General features: G+C 47.4%; 1 protein-coding gene across 3 annotated transcripts in view; it reads right to left on the bottom strand.

Annotated features, from left to right (window-relative positions):
* SLC45A3 (solute carrier family 45 member 3) overlaps positions 1-24,592 on the bottom strand; it is a 67,429-nt gene extending 42,837 nt beyond the window's left edge. For 2 of the 3 annotated variants that reach the window (XM_065591512.1, XM_065591515.1), the window contains exon 1: positions 3,677-4,078. The gene's annotated coding sequence lies outside the window, so the exon portion shown is untranslated. Of the gene's footprint in view, positions 1-3,676; positions 4,079-15,255 lie in introns of those variants that run through there. The other variant, XM_065591514.1, reaches the window with a different exon arrangement.
* Between the last annotated feature and the right edge of the window lie 1,750 nt (positions 24,593-26,342).

Below are 26,342 nucleotides of genomic sequence, written 5' to 3'. Positions count from 1 at the left end.
TTTGAGTGCTCCAAACAGAAGTACATTGTTAGATTAAATGATTAAGAGTTTATTTTCAGCATCTGTATTTTGTAGTTACTCCATCAAAAATAAGACAGCTCCAGATGTTATAGAAGGTTTTATTTTTATCTCAGAGTCTGGTGATATGAGCTTCCCTCATGATTTATGTAGCGAGTGTTTCTGGCTGCCAGCATCAGCCACAAATGCAGCAATGCCGCCGCCCCCCCCCCCTTCTAGAAGATCTTGCTGATGGAGTTTCCTTGTGTGTTTGTCTGTAATATACTGTACAGAATTCTATGCATTTCTGAATCAATAGGATTCTTTAGGAATCTTTATCTTATTCAGATTTATGTATGGAGAATCCCTAGCTCTGGACACCTCCACCACAAATCAATAGGGGTTGGGCCTTATGGTACCAGTAATGCATCCCAAGAGGTTTCAAAGTTTTTTCCCAAGCAAGTGCTCTCTTGTGTTTTAAACAACAGACCCCCTTAGAGATGATGGCAAGACATGATGGTGGGAATTGCCAGACAAGATCAGAGCTCCAGTCCATCTAGTCCAGTATCTCCTCTATGACACTGGCCCACTTCAGCGGCTTTGGAGGCAGACTCTTATGGGAAACCCTCCCACAGGGGAAAATGTCCTCCTGTCTCCTGGTACTTAAAGGTTGGTTTATGTCCTGAAGTGTGATGTTTTATACATCAAACTCTCCCTTGCCAAGCTCTCATTTCTTTCTTTCATAAAGTTATTTATTAACAACTCTGGATATTCTTCTTAGCCATATTATGTCAAATCCTTTTTAAAATCCTCTTAAGCCCTTGGCCTCAAGGATATCTTACGGCAATATGTTCCAGAGTCTAACTGGGCAATCTCAGCACAAGACTAGGAGCTAGGAATCCCTGATTTCTAACCCTGGCTTTTTCACTGCAAGCACCTAGGAACCACTTCCCTTAAGGGTGGGAAAGCTACCAAGGAACAACGGGAAGATGAGAGAAGGTGGCATGAATTGATCCTTTATGATAGAAAGAGGCCTGCAGGTATAGTGAGTAACTTAGAAGTTGTTCAAGAGTTAGCAGGTAAGATTTTCAGAAGTGTCTGAGTGACTCAGCAGCCCAAGTCCCATTTTTGAAAGTGACTTAGGAACCTATGTCATTTAGGCACTTTGAGAAATAGATTCTGAGTAAAATTTTCAAAAAACTCCCAGTTAAGTTCTGATCAAGTGTCACATACACACCTCCCTGAACCTTTATCTCAGACTGTAACTAAACCTGAACTGATCCTTGTTTGAGTTTGGTTTATTCCTTTTCATTATCCATAAACCTTCCAGGTCCAGACTGGGAGTAGATGTGTTGTTCCTGAAACATTTCCAGTCCAGTTTTGCAGACCAAGTGGCTTTGGAGAAGCACTGAAATCAAGCTTCCTATCACTAACAAAAAAATCCTAATTCCTTACATTCTTTACAAATCCTAATTCCTTACACTTTCTATTTGATCTAAAGCAGTCACACATAGGTAGGGCCCTATCAAATTCATGGTCCATTTTGATCAATTTCACAGTCATGGGATTTTTAAAATAGTAAATTTCATGATTTGAGCTACTTAAATCTGAAATTTCAGAGTAATTGTAATTGTAGGAGCCCTGACCCAAAAAGCAGTTGGCGGGGGGGAGGAGTGAAAGGGTAGCAAGATTATTGTACGGGGGGGGGGGGGTGCGCGGTTGTGGAACTGCTACCCTTACTTCTGCGCTGCTGCTGGTGGCACTGCCTTCAGAGCTAGGCGGCCAGAGAGCAGCCACTGCTGGCCAGAAGCCCAGCTCTGAAGGCAGAGTCGGTGCCAGCAGCAGCATAGAAGTAAGGATGGCACGGTATGGTATTGCCACCCTTACTTCTGCGCTGCTGCCTGCAGAGCAGGGCCCTCAGTCAGCAGCCGCCACTCTCTGGCCACCCAGCTCTGAAGGCAACAGCAACATAGAAGTAAGGATGGCATGGTATGGTATTGCCACCCTTACTTCTGCACTGCTGCTGGTGGGGCACCACCTTCAGAGCCGGGCGTCCGGCCAACAGTTGCGGCTCTCCAGCCGCCAAGCTCTGAAGGCAGCGCAGAAGAAAGGGTGACAATACCATGACTCTCCTAAAATAACCTTGTGACCCCCCTGCAACTCACTTTTGGGCAGGACCCCCAATTTGAAAAACACTGGCCTCCCCCATGAAATCTGTATAGTATAGGGTAAAAGCACCTAAAAGACCCGATTTCATGGTCTGTGATGCATTTTTCATGGCCGAGAATTTAGGAGGGCCCTGCACACAGGGAAACATGAACTGGTACCTACTCAGTTAAAGCAGCGTGGCCATCAGGAACTCAGGTCATACCAACATTACTAGTTCTGTGACATGCTTGTTTTCTTTGATTCAGGTTAATTACCGTATTGGCTTGTTTGTCCCTGCAAGTCTCCCAGGATTCTGGAAAGTCTAGATTCATCTCTCTTCTCCCAGACTTTCCCCCCACCCCCCTTCCCTCCAGTGTTTAGGACTAACATATGTAACAGCCTCTGGACTGCACAAAAGCAACCAGAAGAGTAATACACAAAATCCACCAAGAACAAAACGGGGCCAGGACGACACAAACAAACAACACAACACACTGGTTGCTTATCGGCACTACCTGACGTGACATTCTCACCTATGTCTTGCACTTTTACACCATCCATTCGTGCTGACTAAAACTACTTCTATATTAAAAGGAGCTCCCTGTCTCCAATAGCCTCATTGTTATTATTAATGTTACTTTAAAAGGCACCACGTTTGGCTGCCTTGTCAAATACCTCAAGAGAGGTAGAACATATTTATCTACAGCTACAGGAAGAGTGCTAGCCCTCAAAATCTCTTTCCTCCTTCAGAAAGAGCCAGTTTCTGTGGTCTCTCTCCCCCTTGACAGATGAGGAGTGTGTTAAAAGCATGTTGTTTGCTCTATGTAGGAGAGGGAAAGGCTGGAGTATGTCAAAACTGAATATATATGTATATATATTTACAGTCATATTAGACGACTGACAAACTTCAGTAACCCCATGGTTGTTCCACATAGTTCAGATTCCTGGTTTGTTTTTTAACTAAGTAGACACAGCACAACACAAACCTGGGGAAAGGAAAGCACTGAAAGGTCATAATAAACACACGAGATCCAGGGATGAAGTTATTTCATTGCCCAATAGGAAAAGGAATAACTTTTTTTTTTTTTAAAGCTAAATAAAGGCAGTCCTGCGTCCTCCTAGGGCAGTCCCAGGATAGAACTGATTGTCCCCCAAGGAAAGCCAGGCAAGAAATAAACCACAGCGGAGCAGGGACTATCTGACAGAGGCTTTACTAAGGGCAGCTGCGTGTCCCCCCAAATACCGCCGCCCCAGGGAGTAAGTGCGAGTCAGAAGCCCCCGCGCGTGGGAGGAAGCCGAGTTCCCACGGAAAGCCGGCCGAGTTGGCTGAGCAGCCACCGGGTCCCACTCACCGGGACTCGCGGGCATGGGATGGAGCAGCCCGGGCCGGGACCCTGCTCCCGGCCAGTCGCGCCCCGCTCGCCCTTTGCCGGGGCCGGGGTTCTCTGGCCCCTCTCCCCGGGGGCAGCCCCGGCTTCCCGGGAGAGTCTGAGCCGCGCCCGCGCCGGGCACCCACACGCGCTCGCCCTACCTTGGAGAGGGGCAGGGGGCCCGGCCCAACCCGGCTCGGCTCGGCTCGGCTCAGCCCGGCTCCGCGGCGGCGGCTCCACTCAGCTCCGCGCTCTGCCGCCTTTTAAATCGCCTCGCTGCTGGACACTCCCAGGGAGCATGCGCTGCCGCGGCGCTGGGGCGGGCGGCGGGGGATACACTGCCCCGGCGGGGTGCGCTGGGGCGAGGGAGGGGGGCATCTCCGCGCGGCCCCAGGCTTCCTGGGGCGTGCGGGGCTGCAGCCTGCCCTGCCCCCTTGTCTTGGCGGCAGCACAGAGAATTAAGAGAGCCTCTTGCTTTTCAAACAGATGCCTCCCTTACCCGCTTAAAATGCATGTTTAAAAGAGAAGCAGCCCTTGGGCAACCCTACAATAACACACCTCAGGGCGCAGCCCCCCCCGGGCAACCCTACAATAACACACCACAGGGCGCAGCCCCCCCGGGCAACCCTACAATAACACACCACAGGGCGCAGCCCCCCCCCCCGCAACCCTACAATAACACACCACAGGCACAGCCCCGCCCCCCCCGGGCAATCCTACAATAACACACCACAGGGCGCAGCCCCCCGGGCAACCCTACAATAACACAATACCCAGCCAGGTGCCCTCCAGCAGGCCTACAGTAAAACAACAGATAACCCAGCAGAAGGGATCGGGAGGCAAGGAAGGCCATGCCATGTCCTAGTCCAGGACCCCAGCCTGATTTTGTCAGGAGAGACTCCCAGGAAGGAATGCCAGAGCCCCAGTTGACTATCCTGAAGATCTGGGTATTGCTGACACTTGGACAAGTGGTTTAGCCAAGCAAATGTGTTGGATCTCTGCCACCGAACTATGTAGTCTTAGGTGGGCCCAAGGCTCACTTGAACTAGGTACAAACTCAACTTCCACCACCATGGTTGACTCTAGTGCCAGTTACACTGGGCTCCAGCCAAGTCACTTCAAGCAAGTAGATCACCAGTGTCAAATGTGCTGGATCCAGTGCACTAGACTCCGTCAACCCAGAAGGCTCCTGAGACCTAACACCACCTATACTGGTGCTGGACCACTTCACTCAAGTGACACACCAGCGAACCGTGCCAGAACCTTAGCACCATACTTGGCTGACCCAGACCCAGGAACATTAATGCCCTGTATAATCAAGTGGTTCACCAGGGTCCATGAAGATGGCTTCCAGGCACTAGACTCAGTTCAACAGGGATGAAATACCTGTGAGCAACCCCACAATAATAATCCAGAGTACACCGACCCATGGTCCTGTGCAACATTACAGTAACAATCCAGGGCATGCAGTCTCAGCACCCAGGACAAGCCCTACAATAACAAATAAGAACCACAGAGCCCTTGAACAAACTAGAAAACACAACCCCCAATGCCCAGGCCATCAGCAACCCTACAATAACAAACCAATGTGTGTCATTAGTCATTTTGAACAGTTTAGCCCCAATTTTTTTTTAATCCCCAATTGTGAATTATCCACAGTATTGACCTTCCCTCTCCATCCCCTCTAATCTGTAATTGTTTCAACTGAATGCAAACACATTTCACACTATGGGCAGTTTGTGACCAGTCCCCTATTCATTATTCAGGGCATATGATTTGTTGCTTAAGTCACTCGGTATATATATATTTTGTTCTTTGATTGGATGCCTGAATGGAATGATTTAAGGAATAATGAATGCTCTTGTTCATCCATGAATCCCCTCATCCACATGTAAAGACGGGTGCCCGTACGAAGAACAGGCATTCCCCAAACATCTGTGTGAACAAATATCTGTTTGTGTGAATGTTCATGAACAGAAGATGAAAAAAAGGCAGGAATGTGGTGGACACGAACAGCTGCTCTTAATTCAAACTAGTGTTTGAAAACAGTCACTTGGGCCAGTTCTTCAGCTGATGTCAAACTGGCATATAGTCGATGGAGCTATGCCGATGCATCAGTTGAGGATCTGGCCCACTGTTTTGCATATATTCACCCAGCTCTATCAGTTGCAGAGACAAAAACACTTATTTTTACAGTGTCCCTTAGCTGAGTACCACTGAGTCTCTGCTTGGGTCTCAGTCGCACTTTGTATTCCAGTTTGGATCAGTTGTGTATGAACAGTCTTGTTTTCACTTTGAGCAGCTGTTCCCTCCTGAACAGTTTGCTGAAGGGAATCCGCGCACTGCTGGGAAAAGCACAGGAGCACCTGCACTTGTTGTCACTTGAACCGATGGGAACTGACTCATTGGCACAACTCACTGGGATGGCTGACGGGTGGAAATGCTGCTGCTGCTGTTTCCTGCAAAAGCTCCCTCCGGTCCAAATTTAGCTGGAAGCACATTTTAAAAGAGTCTCGTTATGTTTATGCTTGTAAATCTGTGTGGGCAGAGCTGTCCATGTTTTCTATTTGGGGAAACCTTGTTCACTTATAATTATAGATGGGTAATTAGGTAAGTGTGAGTGTTATTTCAGTGTACTCTGTATGGTGTATTCTCAGCTGGAACATATGTCTGACTCACAAAACACCATGCCCCCAGGAGGTTAGAGCCGTAGTGTGGAAGTCAGAACTTCTGGGTTCCAGTCCCAGTTCTGCCTCTGCCTCTCTGTGTGACGTTGGGCTAGCCACAAGCAGCCAGATTTTTGACGGTGTCCTGTAATGGTGGGGGGCTTTGTTCTCGAGGGGCCCCTTTGAGACTTCTTGGTTTGGAATTTTGAAGATGCTGAGGAAATCTGCTGCTCCTGTTGACTTCAGCTGGAGTTAAGGGCCAGGGTGGAATGGGGGGAATGGTGGGGAAACAAGATGGCAGCACTCTTCCAAGCTCCACCGTGAAATCAGCTCTGCCCATTAAGTGATCATCAAAATGAGGCATTGCTCACAGTAGAGTGTGCAGATGTTCCACATGTGGTCGGGGGTGCTCACAGGGCACGGCCAGCGCTCAGTGGAGTTTGAATATGCCCATGAGCTTTGCTAGGCACCTTGGGCTTTGCTCTGTCTTGACTGTGGCAGGAAAAAAAAAAAGTGATGGCATCTCCCAAATGCCACCCACTCATGGAGCCAAAATGGGACCTCACTGACAGCAGATGGCGCAGATCCATGATCTTTCCTCTCCTTGCTTGCCCGCTTCCGTGAGCAATGAAATGGTTAATGATGTTGACATTTACATGATTATCACTGAGGTGAAAGGGGCAGGTCCCACCTCTCCCAGCATCCAGGTTTAGGCAGACAGCCCTGTATCAGTTACACTTGGATCACATTTTCATGGTTTTCTTCCCAGCTATACCGGCTGGAAACTTGATATGAAAGCTGAGATTCTGGAGCCCGAGAAGGCAGCTCGGTGGAGATGCCCGTGTGTGCCACACCACCGTTTACCGGTTCAGTCCCTGGGCTCAGGCTGCTTATGGCTTCTCAACATCTTTGAATATCAGACCCAAAGCGTCTCCAGCTAGACTCTCGCAAACTGAGTTGCTCATAATGAGGGGTCCCTCTTGAGCATTTGAGCCTTCACAGCTCTCTTCCCATTCACCCCATCAGTAAAACGAGGCTAACGATATTTATCCACCTTTGTAAAGCCCTTTGAGCTCAACGGATGAAAAGCACCACACATGTGCCAAGTATAATTATTAACAAGCACTCCTAGCATTTACTCTGCACATTTCATCTTCTGTACAAGGCATGCATGATGTGTGCACACGCACACCCAGGCCCCAGTTCATGCCTCTTCAACAAAGCACGCGAGTGTATAATTAACTTTAAGCCTGTGCCTAAATCCCATTGCCTTCAAGTTAAGTGTGTGCTTATGTTTTTTGCTGAATGGGGATGGATTCTGTGCTGAAAGGCTTTGCTGAACTGGGGCCAGAGGATGGATCTGTTTGGAACAAGACAGGCCCACAGGCACCCTCAGTAGCTGCAGGATCTTGTTTTTGTAACCCTTGCCCTCCTCTCCATTTATTCCCACCCCCACTGCTCATTGCTATCATCCACTGCATCTTGTTGAAAATGTTCAATGATAAGCTCTTTCAGGCAGGGACGTAGCCTTTCTAGCTGTCAGCAAAGCACTCAGCACTGTGTAAGTAATAAATAATATTCATGTGCCCGACTGACACCGAGGATGGGGCGGGTCTGCTTGGGGAAGTTACAGCCGTAAATGGACCAGAAGGGCTCAGCCCCCTCACCTGCAGTGCTTGTCTGGCCACAGCTCAGGTGCCTTGTACGTGCAGCTGTACACTGCAAGCACAATGTAGCAGGAATGTCAGGGCTATGGTCGCCAGTGGGATTCTGTTTTTTTAATGTGACTGTTATGCAGTGAAAAGGGCTGGGAGACAATGCCATTTAGCCACAGGACTGTTACAGTATGGGCGGTGGCAGTGAGATCTTCCTCCATGCTGCCCCTCAACGTTACAGTGAGCGTGGTATTGATGCTTGTCCACAGGGCGTTGGGCTGAGACCTGACAAATTCATTACACAGAGGCCTCTGATCTATTACCCTACAGTAACAACTCTCAGTTGCTGGGCTGTATTTGAGCTGGGCAGCTAGAGGTGAAGAGCTGCAAATCTCCTGAGCCAGCCAAACTCCCCACCCTCGTGCCCCAGCTACGAATTTTTAAAACATTTTATATTTTACGGTTTCAATCCTGCAAGGGGCTGAGCACGCTCTCCCCGATCCAGCGTAGTGTTAAGTACAGCATTAGTTCCACTGACTCCACGTGCTTTAAGTTAAACACATACTTAACAAGAGTTACATCTATCAGGAGGAAGGGGAAGTGCTGGGCTAACTGCCACTAACTGCCACTTCAGATGCTTGTGCCCGATTAGATCACATTGCTGATTTGCCCTGGTCTTATCCAAATCTCATGTACCAGGGTACATGGTGCGCCTGCTGTATCTGCCAAAATCTTGACAGGGGCCGGGTGTCAGCAGCTCACGTGCAAGCAGAACCCAGAACGAGTGAACAGAGAACTGAGACGGCCTGAACCTGGGCAATTTGGTGCAGGGTATAAGGAGTGGGGCAGATTCAGCTCAGCCTCTCTAGCAACTGTGAGGGCAATGTCAACGAGGAGACTGTGAGCCAGGAGACTTGGGCCAGATTCCAGTTCCTGCCATGGAGGCCTGGAAAGGCAATGGAAAGGCCTCTGGGCGAATTCTCCTTTTGCAGAGCTAAGAACGGCCATAATGGGTCAGACCAAAGGTCCATCCAGCCCAGTGTCCTGTCTTCCCACAGTGGCCAGTGCCAGGTGCCCAACAGGGAATGAACAACAGGGAATCATCAAATGATCCATCCCCTGTCGCCCATTCCCAGCTTCTGGCAAACAGAGGCCAGGGACACCATCCCTGCCCATCCTGGCTAATAGCCATTGATGGACCTATCTTCCATGAACTTATCTAGTTCTTTTTTGAACCCTGTTATAGGCAAAACCCTAACCCGCTAGCATATGGGACACCCCTCTTTCGCAGTCCCAGTGTAGGGGCATGCTGGCAGCAGGTGGCATGACTGCAGTGCTCTGACTCCATCCATTCCATGGGGATAACCTGCTGGCAGGAGTGAGGAAGTTGCCTTAAGCCTCAGAATCCGGGAGGGGCAAAGCCCATCTCATTCCTGGGCCATCTTAAAAGGTGCAGCATAGAATCTGGCCCCTGGTTCCATTGCAGGCTTGCTACTGACCTGCAGTATGATCTTAGGCAAATCACCTCAATCTTCTGTGCCTCTCTGTAAAGTGAGAAAATAAGCTCCTCTCTCCACACCTAAAGTGTTAGGCGGCTCTGTTATTTATAATACCCTTGGAGATCCTCTGGAGGGACAGGTTTCAGAGGGGTAGTCGTGTTAGTCTGTATCAGCAAAAACAACGAGGAGTCCTTGTGGCACTTTAGAGACTAACAAATGTATTTGGGCTAAGCTTTGGTGGGCTAAAACCCACTTCATCAGATGCATGGAGTGGCAAATACAGTAGGCAGGTATATATATTACAGCACATGAAAAGCTGGGAGTTGCCTTACCAAGTGAGGGGTCAGTGCTAATGAGGCCAATTCAAACAGGGTAGATGTAGCCTATTCTCAACAGTTGACACGAAAGGGTGAATAAGCTTATGCCCAAATAAATGTGTTAGTCTCTAAGGTGCCACAAGGACTCCTCCTTGTTCTTTCTGGAGGGAAAGTGTGCTGACTACAAAGTGACATATTTATTTAGTGCTCACTGAAGTTTCCTCTGGAATTAAGGGAGGAATTTTTGCTGGATACTCGTGAGTTTAGGAAGCTTTCTCCTGCTTTGCCCTGTGTGCTCCCTGGATTCCCAAGACTCTCGTGCCAGCTCCAAGTGATCCTCGTGGGAGATGTGGATTGTGTATAATTGTGTCTAATGCATCTATAAGGGGGAAAAAAAGGCGACAGAGCTGACAAAGGGAGCAGAGGGGTATGCTGGCTGTTTGCACAGAGGGTGGCCAGAGCAGACAGCTGCGCTTTAGGGCTTATCTTCTCATTCTCCCTAAACAGGAAATGTATTTTTCTCTCATGCATTTTTCTCTTAGGAGAAGAAACAAGGGGCCAGGATTTTCAGAACTGGGGGTCTAAAGCAAGGCTGCTAATGCCATACTTAGGAACCTAGATCAGTGGACAGATTTCCAGATTAGTAGCTGCCATTTAAGATAATAGAAGATGTTGGGTGCGCAGCATCTTTGAAAATCAAACTACTGATTTCAGTGCCTAGATATGGACTTCAGAGCCTATTATTATGTGTATTCCAGTAGACACCTGAGAGCAGGGCCTCATTGTGGTGGGTGCTGCACATGCACACACAATGAGAGACTGTCCCCACTCCAAAGAGTTTGCAGTCTAAAAGCCGACAACCCAAAGGGTGCAGGGGAAAGGTGAAGTGACTTGCCCAAAGACACACAGCAGGTCAGGGGCACAGCTGGAAAGACAACCCACATCTCCTGATTCCCAGTCCAGAGTCCAATGCACTGTGCTGTCTCCCTAGTCCACATCATGTTCATTCTCCAGCGTGAGGTGAGAGGCAGCTGGCTCCCGAGGATTTTCTCGGTGCTTTTGGAGGAAAGTTGCCAGCAAAGCTGAAGAGGAGCCATTGGAACAGTTGGGTTTTGTTCTGAGAGTTCTTCAAGACCAACCGTTTTTGCCAAAGGGAGAGGAAGGGAAAGGAGACGAGCTGCCACTGCTGCTGCTGACTGCCCTAACCTAGAGACAGGGTGAGCCTGTCTTAGGAAATAATCCTTGTGTCCTGTCTCAGTGGGAGGTGCGGGAGCTAGACAGTGCTCTGATCTAATGAGCTTTCCTCTCCCTCCAGGGGAAGGTTTCAGCATTGTGATACCCCGAGAGGGCTCGGAATATAATTTGTGCACACAATAGTTGTGCGTGCACGTGCCTCGTGCAGCATTTCACAAGCATGAGAAGAAAGAGATGAATAGGTTATGGAAAGAAGTCCAGGTCAGCCTTCTGAAACGCAGGAGGAATGTCAGGGAGAGAGGTTCACCCCAGCCCTCTTCATAGGGACAGGAGTCTGAAGGGAGATTTTCAAAAGTGCTCAAGTTACTAAATCCGCCAGGCTAGTCAAGGAACCCTCAGAAGAATGTCACTGACTGCTCTAGGAAACAGAGGGGATGTTATTGGAAGGTCAGTTCCAGCTTTCATGCCTTTTAGACCCTGAAAGAGTGCTCAGCAGGCAGAACTGGGGTGAAGGGGGAGACTCCCAGGAGCTACAGGAATGACACCCGGTGTTTGCTGCCAGTGAGAGGCATGAGGCCAGGCTTCCCAGGGAGGGACATTAACTGCAGCTGGATTGTTGCCAGGCTACACAACGTCTGGGCCTGAAGGTTTGAAAAAAACATGTTATGATTTCCTTTTCTCGCAAATTATAGTGGCCACACAGTGCAGGCTTATTCCTGTGCCCTGGCTAATGGAGCAGCCTCCTCTCTGGGCTGTCTCCCCAGTTCCATGTGGAGAGAGTAGCAGCACTTGACCAGTTTTATAGAGCTGCCATCTCTCCTGATTTCACCGGGAGTCTTGGGATAGTTGGGTCTTTCGATCGAGGGGCCAGTTCCAGGAGTCATGTGATTGGGGGAGACTCTCTGTTTTTATTAAAAAAATAAAAGCATGTTTCTAGTCCTCTTGGTTGCAGAGCTTGAAAAGGTGACCTGAGTGCAACATAACTTCCAACTAGAAGGCAAATGAAAAGAACCCAACATTTATTATTGGGAGTCTCATGATTTTTGGTGTCCATACATGATTTCTGAAGATTTTTCCCCCCTATAGCTTCTAAGGCAGAAGGGACCTTTGTGATCGTCTAGTCTGACCTCGTGTGTAACACAGGCCATAGAACTTCATGTGAGAGGGTTTCACGCACTGCTGTGGCACCTCCTGCTGGCTGTCCTGGGAATTAGCTTAGTTCACCAGTGCGCCCTTGTCGGTGGTGTCTCGCCGCCGTCACGTCTGCTCCAGGAAGCGTGTTGTCCCAAAGGACTCGGCGTCCGTTTCAGGACAGAGCCCTCCGGCTGTGTCACACGCTGTTCTCCCCACTGCCAGGGGAACCATAGTCCACTGTCCAGCCACTTCCTCAGTGGCAAGTGGGGGTAGGGAGAGACCTGGGCGCACCTACTACTCCGAGTCCCGGCCCAGGGACCCTGTAGATGACAGCCGCGTGCTGTGTCCCCTCCAACCATGCAGTCTTGTCCCTGGGCCACTTCCCCGCAGCCCCCAGGCCCCTCTCCGTCCCTGTCTCAGGACCCCAGCATGCCAGCAGTCAGCTCGCTCTCGCTCCCCTGATCCTGCCCAGCACTGCTCTGTCCAAGGTATTAGCTGCCCTCTGCCTGCAAGGCAGCCAGTCCTCCTCCAGCTCCAGGGAATGCCTGACCTGCTCTGCCCTGCAGTTCTTCTTATATGGGCCTGCCCCAGCCCTGATTGGCCGCTCCTCGTAACCCTCTCCAATTGGCTGTCTCCTTCATAGCCTCCCTAAGGTCTTCTCCAATTGGCTGCCAGTTGCGCAGCCTCCCTAGGGTTCAATTAACCCTTCATGGGCTAGTGTGGGGTAGACGCCCCATCACACTTCCCCAAAATAATTCCTTTTCTTTGTTAAGTCAAATAGATTGAGCTCCTTGTGTGTCTCACTATAAGGCACATTTTCTAGTCCTTTCCCATGGCTCTTCTCTGAAACTTCTCTAAAATATATCAATATCCTTTTTGAACAGCAAAACTGGACACAGTATTCTAGCAGCAGTTGCACCAGTATCAAGCAGAGGGGTAAAATAACCTCTCTGCTCCTACACGAGATTCTCCTGCTTATGCATTCCAGTTCAAAGAGTATTAGCTCTTTTGACCACAGGTCTCACTGAGAGCTCATATCCAGCTGATTATCCCCCATGACCCCAAAATCTTTTTCAGTCCTGGCTTCCCACATCCTGTAAGTATGGCCTACATTCTTTGTTCCTTATTCATTTTCTACAGTTCCTGACTTCTGATTTACTATTATTACTATCAATTTCCCCTTTCTTCCATTTGTTATATATTATTTAGGGTTGGCAATGCTGGAGTTAGGTGGAAGCATTTTTCACTGCTGTGGCAAGCCACAGCATGGGATTTCGTGCTATTATTCACTCATGCAGAGCTACAGATGTGCACAATGCTTTACACACAGACACACACAGTTCCTTCTGCTCCAGTGAGCTTAGAATCCCAGGCCCGTATCCTAGTCTTTATGTGATCTTGCACCATGCTCATCAGGGTAGTATCTGTGCAGTGGACGCTGCGTGGGTGGAACCCCACTGAAAGTGAGCAAATTTAGTTCAGCGGAGCTCACATGGGGTCTCACTGCAGGACCAGAGCCTAAATCAACATGTCCACATAAGAGGCTTACACCGATGTAGCTAATTGGTGCAGACATTGTGCCTAGGCAAGGCTGAATGGACTAGTTCAGGCAAGGGGACTGCTAACGAGGAGGCGGAGGTGTGAAGAGATGGAATCTGAAGTAGGCAAGAGGAGACCCCTGATGAAGAAAACAGGAATACAGAACTGTCGCATCTTACGAGCATTTAACACGCGCAATTTCAGCTTTACGCGGTCGGCAAAAAAAAAAAAAAAAGAGAAAAATAACTATTTTAATACTGTACCTGTAGTGCGGGCGATTCCGCCCACCATTACACTCAATGTAATTTTGACTATACGCGATTTTCACTTTACGCGCTGACTGCGGAACGTAACCCCAGCATAAGGTGTGACAGACCTGTAGTGGGTTTAGGTCCAGGAGATAGCATGTAACAGAGGTGAAGCCACAGGAAGAGATAGGCAAGGATAACATCAGATAGGGCCTGCCAGATGAGCGTGGAGGGAAACCTGCTACTTACTGCAAGAAGAAAGTATTGTATTTGGGGCAGGGACTGGGGATTTTTCAAAGGGCGCAGCAGTCAGCGCCCACAGCTGGGAACAGATTTTCAGGAGCACTCCATGCCTGAGCACACCGAGTTGGGCAGTGGAGCTTGGTTCCTTGGGAAATGTCAACTATTCATTAAAAAAAAAAGGCAAAACATTTCAACTGAAAGGTGACTGTTTGTTGGGGGCGGGGGAGGAAGTTGGCGAAAAGTCGGAATTTTCTGCCGAAATCACACACTTCCCGTGAAAAACTGTGTTTAGCTGAAAACCAGATGATTTGGCAAAAAACCCCAACAACAGTTTTGATAGAAAATTTTGAACCAGGCCCAGGGTTGAGCTCTTTTGAAAATTCTCCACCAGCCTCTCCGAGGGAGCTGTCCGCTTTTGAAAAACCTGGCCCTGGCTGTGGGCACTAGGGTGACCAGATGTCCTGGTTTTATCGGGACAGTCCCAATTTTGGGGTCTTTTTCTTATATAGGCTCCTATTACTCTCCACCTCCATCCTGATTTTTCACATTTGCTGTCTGGTCACCCCAGTGGGCACTGACCACTTGAAATACGGCCCTTAGCGGTGACAGCGGAGGCTGGAGTGGCTGATTATCCCTCTGCATTCTCACGGCTTGCAGCCCCTGTTTCCTGCTCCTCTAGGTCTTCCCTGAGTCTTTTTGAAACCCCAGACACTGAGGTGAAACCCTTACTAAAATCCCAGGGCTCTGCCAACCAAGTAAATAAACTCACTCCCCTGGTTACGTTCCTTATAGATACTGGAAAGGTTCCCAGTGTTGGCAGCCCAGTGTCGCTGCGGCTGCAGCAGGGGATGCGAAAAGCTTCCCACAAAACTTGTTTGATTTTTGCTAGGCAGTGTTTGAAATTCAGGTGTATCTACCCTATTTGCCCAATGTGAGACAAACACTTTAGCATTCACTCAGCTGCTTGCCAGACTGCATTCTTAACCTCGGTTTCCTTTCACCCGTAGAGTAATCACATGTCTTGTAGGCAGCATGTTCAGTCTCCTGCCCTCCCTGGCAGGGGTGCAGCTAAAAGTATGAACAATGTCTACCGTACCCCAGCTGCTTTGTCCTTTGTCCCTGGCCCTGCCCACTGGCTGCAACAGACCAGGAATCCCTGCCAGAAGACATGTCATTGCTACAGATGCATGAGCTGTTTCAAGGGAAATAGCCTGCCCGAGCTGCTGTGTAAAATGCAAATCAAACCTTTTAAAAGAAAGCAATGACCTTCCTGCTAACGTTTTCTTCCTGTAACTTTGCATTGTTGTTGGGTTCCTCTGGTTTCCAGATAGGCCTGAGTCTCCTCTTAGTTACACCAGCATCAGTGAGAAGTAACCCCACTGAAAGCAATGGATTGACACCAGTGTAAAACAGGTGTACGTTAGGAGGACCCAACCCTGTATGAATGAAGCAGGGAACACCAGGCCTCTCCTGGTGTTTTGCAGCCTCTGCAGACCCCAGCAGTGCAGCTTAAACATCTCTTGAGTTTTTGGTTGCTTCTCTGAACCTTAACACAGGCCCTTTGGCAGTTGGCCTGTCACTAATCATTACACACACTCTGATCAATAGCTAACACCTGGCTTCCTGGAGCTCGCCAGCTGATTAACCCTTAGCTCCCCAAGGACAACAGACTTGAGCTAAGGAGACTGCAGTGAGGACAAGCATTATCTTGGTCACCTTTCACCACCCTAACCCCCAACCCAAGAGCAGCCTCCCATCACACCCACTTCCCTCCCTTTCCCTTCCTTAAAATAGATCACATCAGTCCATTACCACTTCCCAGCCCGATGAAGACCCCCACACACATGGGGCAGGGAGCCTCACATTCCTCTCCCAGAATACTGGTCCATTCTGGGTGGATGCTTGGTCCAAGAGAGCCTTGGCAGCAATTCCACCAGGCCCCCCACCATGTGGGAAATGAGTCCTGCTGTAGAACGGCCAGAACTGACCTGTAACCAGTCTAATGGTGAAACGCCCAGACCCTGCTGGACAGACAGCAAACGTGTTTGGCAGCAGTTGGAGAAGCCAAGGCAGAACCTATCTATCGGGGACATCTGCCTGAGCTCCTTCTGAGAGCGTTTCTGACCCTGCCCTACAGTCTTCTCTCCTCCTCCCCCTCCACGTTTACGCTGCTTCCATTCCGCTGTGACACGGGTGTGCTGCCTTGACTGCCTGTGACCTGAGTGAGGTGCCCCGCTGCAGGATTCCTAAGCAACTGGCGGCTGGAGGCCAAAGGAGGCGGGTTCCATTCCATCCCACACTGCTGCATCGCGTTGGGATTCTCCTGAGACCAGCTCCGTGCTGGGCCTGCATTGGTCCCACCTTCCCCTTCCACTAGGTTATTTTACTTCTGCACAGTCTGGGTGCCAGACAATCAAGCCTCTCTGTCACCAGGTGGAGCAGCCAGAGCTGTTGGGGCAGGATTTCCAGCTCACTGGGGTGCGGTTGGTGGCGCTCTGCTTTATGATTTAATAGCCCAGTTTGATTAGTGGGGCTAGACATAAAAAGAGACGGGAAAATAGCTCTGTTCTCATCTGCCTATTTGCTCCCTGCAAGTCACAGCTGCTCACTTTTCCTCCACTTAGCCCTGCAGAGCCAAAGACAGGGAACTGCTTTCTCTTCTGCCTCAGACACCAAGCAAGCTGTTAGTTCCCATCCCCCATCTCCAGCCAATCCCTGAAGCATGTTTGCTCCACTTGCAGCTAATGTACTCCGTGAGCCATCCAGTCAATATCCAGGGATGGCTTTAATGAAGAGTACTGCCCCCAAAGGATTCCAGGATGCTGGATAGGCAGGTGATGGATGTAAAGGTCCTAGCATGGAAGAAGTTGAGGTGTCCAGATTGGCCAATTACTTAGTTCTTGGTATCCATAGCTCTCACAGTAACTATCATTATCCCCTACTTTACACCTGGGGAAACTGAGGCATAGAGCAGGGACGTGGCGCATCTAAGGTCACACAAAGAGTCAGTGGCAGAGGTGGGAATAGAACATGGATCCCTCATCGCCAGCCTTACACAGAATCCATTCGACCATAGCTACACAGCTTGAGGCTGGCGCAGCTGCATGACTTACAGGCCTTCAGTGCCAGGCAAGTAACGGATAGCAGAGTCTCCCACAAGTTTGCTAATGCCCTATAAGCACTTACATTAAAGGCTTAGGGCTTGTCTACATGGGGAGTTATTCTGGAATAGCTATTCCTGATTAACTGCCTGTGTAGAGACTCTTATTCTGGAATAAGGGTGTCTTTATTGTGAATTAGTTCAATCCACTTCTCAGAGGGGAAGGGCAACGCACCATGAGTATTAAAGCACTGCAATATATTTTCAGAACTTATTATTTGTATGACTGTAGCTCCTGCCAACCCCAGTCATGGCCCAGGACTCCGCAGGTGCAAGGCGCTGTACAATCACAGAACAAAAAGGCAGTCTCTGTTCCAAAGAGCTTGCAGTCTAAGTATCTGATGAAAAACAACGGTTGGATGTAAAACACAAACAGGGAGAGTGCAAGCTAAAGTGCCCAGCCCTGTCTTCCTTGTCCCTGGAGGTGGCCTGTGAGGCATAGATTGTGACAGAGTCTCACTTTCGAAACTTGTCCTTTTATTTGAAGTTCAGCCTTGTGCACACATTCCCCACCCTCAGAGCCTGGGAGGCGGTTTTTCCTCACCGCCCCAAGAGCCTTCCAGGATGTGCATGTGCCACGTTTTATTTATAGCTGGATTTTAATTAAACACAGTTTGGAAGCTGAATTCGGGGGTGGGAGGGCACGCAAAAGGAGAGGACTAGGACATGCTGCTGTAGCAGTGTTAACTTCAGGGAGGCTTAATTAAACAAAAGCCAAGAAAGATCATGTGGTAAGGAAGACTCGGGAATATAGATCAATCCAGTTTAAGAACATACCACTTAGCCTCTTGGTCAATGACCCTGTGTCAACCCAGGGCAGACTAAAATATCTTTTTACTGAACAGGCTGACAGCCAGCCTGCCTGGTGGGGAAAAAGCAACCCTATCTCCAGACATCTCAAGAGCCTTGGATTCCCCCTCTCTGCTTCTATGGATAAGAGAAACAGCATCACTCTCCAAATACCCTTCGGCTTAGAGGACTGTGAACTGGACTGGGAGCGCATTCTAAGCTGACCTCTTCCACCAACAGTAGCTTATTTTTGTGTGCACTTTAAGATTTTTATCCTCAGGGGGAAGGGATAGCTCAGTGGCTTGAGCATTAGCCTGTTAAAGCCAGGGTTGTAAGTTCAATCCTTGAGGGGGCCACTTAGGGATCTGGGGCAAAAATCAGTACTTGGTCCTGCTAGTGAAGGCAGGGGGCTGGACTCAATGACCTTTCAAGGTTCCTTCCAGCTCTATGAGATACGTATAGCTCCATTTATTATTATAACATGGTTTCATATGCCTTTATCCTAATAGGGGAGGCAGCTATCACCCCCCTACTCTCACCCTCTTTTCACAATAAATGAGATGGCAAATGATCACTTTGGCAGAAGCAGGAAGAGAACCCAGACCTCTAAGATGGCAGGACCAAGTTGCAGACCTGCTGCCTTTCAGAATGTGTGTGTAAGCGGCAGTCCACACTGCTCTCCCAAGAGCGGAAACAGAATCCAGGAATCCTGATTCCCCCAGCATTCTACTGCTGTTTAGCAAAGAGCTTTGTAAACTCCCGTGGCTGTGCGCCCCCCGCCCCCAGCGGCTTCCCTTCCCAATCCATCCCCCGCCGTATGACAGGGCAGGAAAGCAGGTATCTTGTTGCGGAGGATGCTTACAGCCCTGTTTCCCTAGAGGAGGAACAGGAGGAGGCCCTGTGGGACTGCAGAGACTGGGTCAGAGAGACCTCTGGCTGCTTTGCCCGAGTCTAGGCCTCAGGCCAGTCCCACATTACAGTTTGTATTGAACAGCCCTGCCTCCTGAGCAGACAATATTCTCCCACAGCAGGGAGGAGGATGGCGATGGAGCTGGGTGACTGCAGAGCTGTGGCGTAGTCCGCACCCTGCAGCTTATTTACTGCTCTTCGCGGTGGCAGCGGAAGGAGACCAAGCGCAGCAGTCAGAGCCCACACAAATAGGGGCTGCAGGGAGAGAGTGACATTTGCTTTGAATGAAAAGCACCACAAAGGCCTCCTCCCTCCTACAGTGGAACCCAGGCTAGTGGCACTGGTCCGAGAAACCAGCCTGGAGCCCTGCTATAGTCACAACTGTATTGACACCCGAGCAAAGAAAACTGCAACAAAGCTCTCACGGTGCGGGAGGTTTAAGGATGGTTTTTGCTTAGGGCTGTTTTCGTTACTTTAACAATGCAAAGCCTTTCCTGGGTTGAATGAGAGGCATCTCTTTTTCCTTGCTTTTGCTGGATCCCAGTATGTCAGTTCCATCCCCTGCTAGTAACACCTGCCTAGAAACATGCGTGTGAAAAGAAGGCTTATGCCACGTGCATTTGAACATGCAGAGACTATCCATAAACACAGGCATATGCAGACTCATGTATGTACTGTTATGGCAGGAGTCACCAGGAGTTACACATGGTCTTAGGGCCTATCTACACAGTGTGGTAATGTGCAACAGTGGGTTGTGAATTTGAATATGCACCAACTAGCTCGTGTAGACCCTGCTGGCATGCTCTAGAAACTCCTTAGTGTGCATTAATGGAGTACTGGTGCGCCTCCACAGGTACGCATTACGGCACCACGTAGAGAAGCCTTTATAAGTTCTAACAACGAGGAGTCCTTGTGGCCCCTTAGAGACTAACAAATTTATTTGGGCATAAGCTTTTGTGGGCTAGAACCCACTTCATCAGATGCATGGAGTGAAAAATACAGGAGCAAGTATAAATACATGAAAGGGTGGGGGTTGCTTTACCAAGTGTGAGGTCAGTCTAATGAGATAAATCAATTAGCAGGATACCAAGGGAGGAAAAATAACTATTGAAATGGTAAGAGAGTGGCCCATTACAGACAGTTGACAAGAAGGTGTGAGTAACAGTAGGGAGAAATTAGTATTGGGGAAATTAGGTTTAGGTTTTGTAAGAAGTTCTGTTTCTTAGCACATGAGCATTGTTCAGTCTTTGGAGACGTGCTGTGTTGCTTTGTGACATAATTTTGTATGGAAAAGCTGTTGCAAAAATCAAGAGAGTTTGCTCTCCGCCTTAATCTTTCCAAGGGGAAACTGACCTGCAAGATCCCAACATTCACTAGCATGGCAGCAATATAGATATCCACACACATGTACAGCGTACCACATCCATACGCACAGACTTGTGCACCCCTGAGATGTGCACAACTCTCAGCTGGCAAACCTGAACAATGCCCAATCCCCTAGTCTGAATTGGAATAATTTATTTTATTGCCTGTATTAAGATCAAACAAGTAAACACAACCTATGGAGCTGTGGATAAAGTGCTGCGTTGTATACAAACAATCTGACATGGAGATGGTTGGAGCCAGGATTGCAAGGAGAATTTCCATGGGGACGTGCTCTAGCAACCCAGCTGCATGGGTGGCTGGAGCAGCAAAGAAGCCAACAACCCAGCCAACAGTCAATGATTACTAGATGAAGCAGGAACCCTGGAACATTAACTCAACAAGGACATATTTGCAGAAATCACTTCAGTCATTTTTCTGCAGGAGAAATTTGTAGTCAAACCAGCTGATCTGGAATCTTTTTTTTTGTTTTTTTAATTCCCTTCCCTTTCCCACCTCTACTATTATAAAAGCATTTGATGGCCTGATAAGAAGATATTTGCTTCAGGTAAACACCATGGACCCTGTTTATAAAACACTGTGCAAATATTTCCCAGTGTTTATTCTAAAAGATTTGCACCATGGAAGCAGGAAGTTATCACAGAAGGAAGGCGCTCCAGCTACGTTCATTCACAAAGCGCTGGCTGGAGGCAGCTGTTAGAAATGCTAAATCCTTGCCTGATGACATGGATGGCTTTTTGGGGCCCTCAGGCTCCTAGCAAAGATAGTGAAAACCATCCCCCTGCCCGGAGCAGGATACAGTCCTTAAGATTTATTGAACTGATACTACCGGAGTGTCAGAATAAGGATGCTGCTCTGTAAATGAAGGAAAAGGGAATATGTGGCAAATTTAGGGAGAAGACCAAGAAGCATGTGGGAGGCTGGGTTCTGCACTTGCAGCCCACCCAAGACAGGGGGCTTGGCACAGGGTGGTCATGTAGCTACAACAGATATTATTTACTTAACTCCATCCTAATGGCCTGTCTTTTCTCTGTCTCTCTCCCCTGTCCTTTCCACCCCTTTCTATTTCCCCACCCATCCTTCCAAGGAGAGGTGAGTTCTACACAGTCCTAGGAGCCAGGAATGCTGGTGTTCTACTCCCAGCTGTGACACGGATTCCTGTCTAACAATCCTGACCTGCCTCACACAGGAGCTGTGATGATTATCTATATAATGGAGAAATATTCACCTCTTGCTCAGCTCCATCAACTCCCACCCAAGGGATGAATGGGCCAATATTTTTTTTTAAAAATTGTTTAATAAATCCTACTAAATATTATTACTGATCTTTCAGTTTCAGCCCCAGTAGCCCAGGAAACCTAGGACAGGGTCACTGACATTCAGCAAAGCACTTCTTTATCCAGGGAAAAAAGGGGCCTTAGCCTGGGGATGAAGCACGCAACATCACTGGAAACCCCGGAGCAGTTATCCTAGAGGTTGTTTCCCTCTGTCTGATAGAACGAGCGCTCAGTTGACGTAACAGGCACTGTCAGAATGGGATCAGAGTCGTTTCCACAATAGCACTAGACAAAAGATACAATTCTCAATATTCCCATTGCTAAGGAGCATAAATCTCATCCAGAAATGGACTCAGCTGTCCATAATTTGGATTATTATAGGGAAACCTATCAAATGTCAACGCCCAGATGTCAGTGCTGGAAAAAGTCGCCTAGGTCTGCTCCCCCAGTTAATGGAGGATTGGTCCCTACCACATATTCTCTAATGGTTTGTCCAGTATTTTTAACAGGTGGGGAAAGTGAAGCAGGGCGAGGGTAAGTAACTAGCCCAGACGAGGGAGGAAAGACTGCAGCATGGCAAGAAATAAAACTTAGAGCACCTCTAAGCTGAAGCCCAAGCCCATCAAATACTCTAGTTTACATCCGAATTCAGAATTCAAGAAAATCATGTCAGCGACTCAGGTATAGGGGTCTAATCAGCCAGGGCTGTTATGCTCTTATATTAACAGAGCTTGATATAGATTTTATGGACATTTAGAATTGTCTACCAGCACGGATTATTAACCCATTACTTATGTCAGGTCAGGCCTCAGCTACATGCGGGGGGAGGAGGGGAAATAAAGGCAAAATGCAGTAATGTATAGTGTTCAGTATAGTGGAGCCAAGATACCTGGATGGACAACTTACTACATTATGTAACTTTGGCCAAATAACTTCAACTTTTCTCTCAGTTTATTATCTGCAGTTTACAGATGGCAAAACAGGAAAAAAAACCCTAACTTTGCAGGGATGAGAAAAAGCTCAAATGATCTCGTTATAAAACACAGAGACCTCTGGCTGAAAGTCAGCAGAAAGAGTAAAGCATTACAATCAGTATTAACTTCATCTCAGAAAAGGGGAGAGGACAGTTCTCATGACCCTAAACTCCCCCATTCATCAAAAATGCTTGAAAGGGAAAATGTTTGTAGTGTACTAAGTTAACAGAACCCAGTGCCGAGAAACCTCTAATTGATAACACTAACTAAAAACTCCTACTAAGGCCTAATATCTAGTTAGAACTGCTTATGGGACAGAGATAGCGTGACAACAGGAAATTCATTGCTGTTAGGAACAGCATCTTATCTATCAAAACATAAATGATGTTATTCAACCTGAAAGACAAAGTCATTATTAAAATAAAATACCAGTCTCCTTTGTGTAAGACGCTTGGAAATGAATTTAAGTCAAACTGGGAGTTAAAGCACAATTTAGAACTATGGAATGTAAATGAAATGCCAATAAAAACCCTTCCCAAAATTTGTAGAGAATTGCATCTATATTTCATTCCAGGACATCCTTCATTGTTTATCAAATCTCCTATGCAGACAGAGGACCAAAGTAAAGTTAGTGAGAACTGCAGGAGTTTAAACTCTAGGTCAGGTTCTGCACTTAGTTTACTCACTGGTGAGTTTAAAAAGAGGCGTAGTTTATTGATCGCATTAGTTCTAAGGCTAGCTACTCATGTTCATAGTGGAGATGGGTCCAATGCCTAACCCCCAGGGGGCATAACAGAAATGGAATAGTGACTTATGTCTATAGATAGAAAACCAAAGTATAGCATTTCCTGATCTACATAAACTCCAAAGTTGGAAATGTTTATTAGCACACGTTATTACCAAGCTAATGAGAAACACTCAGATCGTATCTCGGGGTTTATACATTTAGTGCTCTTCTCTAATGCAGGAGGTGTACAGGAGACATATACCCTTTTCAGAAGCATGTCTCCTCTTTATTCCATATTCCCTAGGGCAGTCTTTCCCCACATTACAGGGGGCTCCAGGTATCTCTCTAGCGTCTTTCTCTGCTTGATTCACCTTGACTGCTTGCCACATGGCCTCCAGGTTTTAGTGAAATAAGATTAAATTTAGTTATTTTTGTCATGTGTCACATGAAAACCATACCTAAGAAATTAACCACTATGAGATGCTGGTTTGCTCAGACATCTCACACTTTCTGCAAGGATAAAAGAAAGGCAGTCTCAGCCCAGCTAGATGATACAGTAAGATCAGAAAGATGGGGTGTGAAATTATTCTCTCCATTGTGCCCTGTATCAAAAAATCATAGCTTGTGATTAAAGGCCATGAAACAGCAATCTCACTACTGCTTTACTAAGGGAGTCTATATTCTTCACTAGGATAGAGAGGGCCTCTAGCTCACCTATTTTTACGAGCCTGTTACTATATACTATGAAAGGTTTGAACTGGGCAGACTTTCATTACAGGATATGCACTTAACAGTGGACAGTCCTGTTGTCATATTCGGTGCTGGGAATCTGTTCATCCAGAGACAGCAGGCACTACAGCCATGACAACTTCTGAAAGAGAACTTATTTGACTTGAATATTGCTCCCTTGTTACTTCCCCACCCCACACATCCTTCACTAATGGTACTTAATCCCTATGTGAATAGTACTTTTTCCCCCCCAGCCACAAAGCCACTATATTTTTATGTCTTTCAGCTTCTGCAAACAGAAGATAGCAGGAAGGAAGATACTCAGCCCGTGTTACATCTGAAGATTCAATAGAGGGGAGGAAGACAGCTAAAAGCCTTAAAACACAGGTCCCGAGCCCCTAGTAGATGTGATGCTTTGTGCATGAATAAAGAATTTACTGCAGGTATTTATATTGTGCTTAGCTAAAAAATGTCCCGTAGTTTCAACTGGCTGCAACACTCCTGATTTATTGTTCCACACAGCTGTATGTACACATGGCAGGGCTCGAACGACTGAAAAAAAGCTTTGAGATCTTAATGCTGCAAGAGAGATCCCAACAACCCTATGTTAGAAAGGGCATTGCCAGAGGGCAATCCTGCACCTAAAGCACTGCTTGGAAATAATCTGGTCAACCAGCCCCTGCTTCACATATTTATACTTTGCGCCACTGAAGACCGTATTTGCTTGCCGGGCCAAAAAATGCTACAGCACATGCTACTGGCCTCCCATCCTCTAACTGAAGCAGTTTAACAATGTTTAAGGTTTATAATACTACAGCCACAGCTGCATTCAAAAAGGGACCAATTTCAAGGGACACTATGCAACAAGTTAAATGAGCAAGGAGTTAGTAGACCTGCCAAGGGCAGGAAATTCGGGGGCATTTAGAGGGGAAGAGAGCTGATCAGATTTCAGTTTGAGACTTATTGACCACATTTCAGTATCAGCTGGAAGCCAAATACACAGCTATTCAATGTGCTTCTATATTGTAGTGCACAGTAGAGAGGGTAATTCCAAACACTTAGAGGAACTTAACAGCCAGATCCTGTTTTACCACCATCAATGGGAATTCAAGTTCCATTAACACAGAGATATGACAATGCACAAGCAACAGCAGCGTTTGAAGCAGATATATGCAACAAATGGCATGAATCAGTCCACACTTCAATTTGGAACATAACTTCCATACCAGCGCAAGCCCCTGATCTGGTTAATCTAGTTCAGTCCAGTCTGACCATAGCTAGTACCAGGTATTTCAGGGGAGGTGTAAGACCCCCATATATAGGCCCCAATTCAGCAAAACACTTAAGGATGTACTCAAGTGCTTCGCTGAATAACGATGAATGCACGTGCTTGGCCGTTTATTGTGGCCCTTATACAATTTTGCAAGACACTTATGGGGGAAAGTTGGTCCTAAGCCCAGAGAGGAAGCAGGTGGCTTCCGTCCTGAAACATGAGGACAGACACTCCTGATCGGAACGACAAGATGCTGCAAGATTTAACAAACTGATGATCAAGAGTTGAGTATTTCCAGTTTTCACTTGTTTGAAATAGGCCTTGTAAAATGTACCAGAGCAACTGCCAGCTCATCACAAACAGAAGAAAAAAAAAAAAAAAGCTTATTGCAATACAATACATTGTAAAACACACCACTCACAAGCTATTTGTACTAGGAGGGTGGGAAAAAAAATTGTGATACGAGATCAAGCTACGCCCTCTGCTGCATGAAAGGAATATTTGCACTGCCAAGTGTTGCAAGGTCACCTTGCCTCCTTATGGCAACTTTTTAGAATTTGACAGAGCGATTATAGTCCCAAGAATGTCTCAACAGTGGTAGGCTAAGCTTAATATGCTCAAAACAAGACTGTCAACGGTTTTGGCTTTAAACTTTCTAATAGCTAGAGATGAAATATAATTTCTTGTAGCAGATTGGAGGGTATTGATCTTTAGCCTGTGTGTACTATCTATACTTAGACATCCTGTAAGATAGGTGGCAACACACGGAGAAATACTGAACGTATTTTGTCACAAGCTTATCTTAATTTGAACTGTCACATTTTAAGGACACACACAATGTGCACATGCTGCCTAAATTTTGCTGGGTTCCCTCATCTGACAACCACAGATGAAGAATTCATGTATGATAGTATGTAGTGTTACTGGCAGGAAATATCAGGCCAGCCAGGAAAGGCTAGCGATTGCTGCAGGAAGCCCAAAGATGTGTAATATGCAAAGTTAAATAGTGTTGTCTCTCCTCTTCATTGATTTCCATTAAGTTTTCAACACATTTCGAATCCTTAAAGCATGACCCACCACCTCATCTTGCAAAGGAATAGCTGTGTGGGAA

This window comes from Chrysemys picta, chromosome 4 (genome assembly GCF_011386835.1).
Source record: "Chrysemys picta bellii isolate R12L10 chromosome 4, ASM1138683v2, whole genome shotgun sequence".
Taxonomy (NCBI): domain Eukaryota; kingdom Metazoa; phylum Chordata; order Testudines; family Emydidae; genus Chrysemys; species Chrysemys picta.
This window is presented reverse-complemented; position numbering and strand designations above follow the sequence as displayed.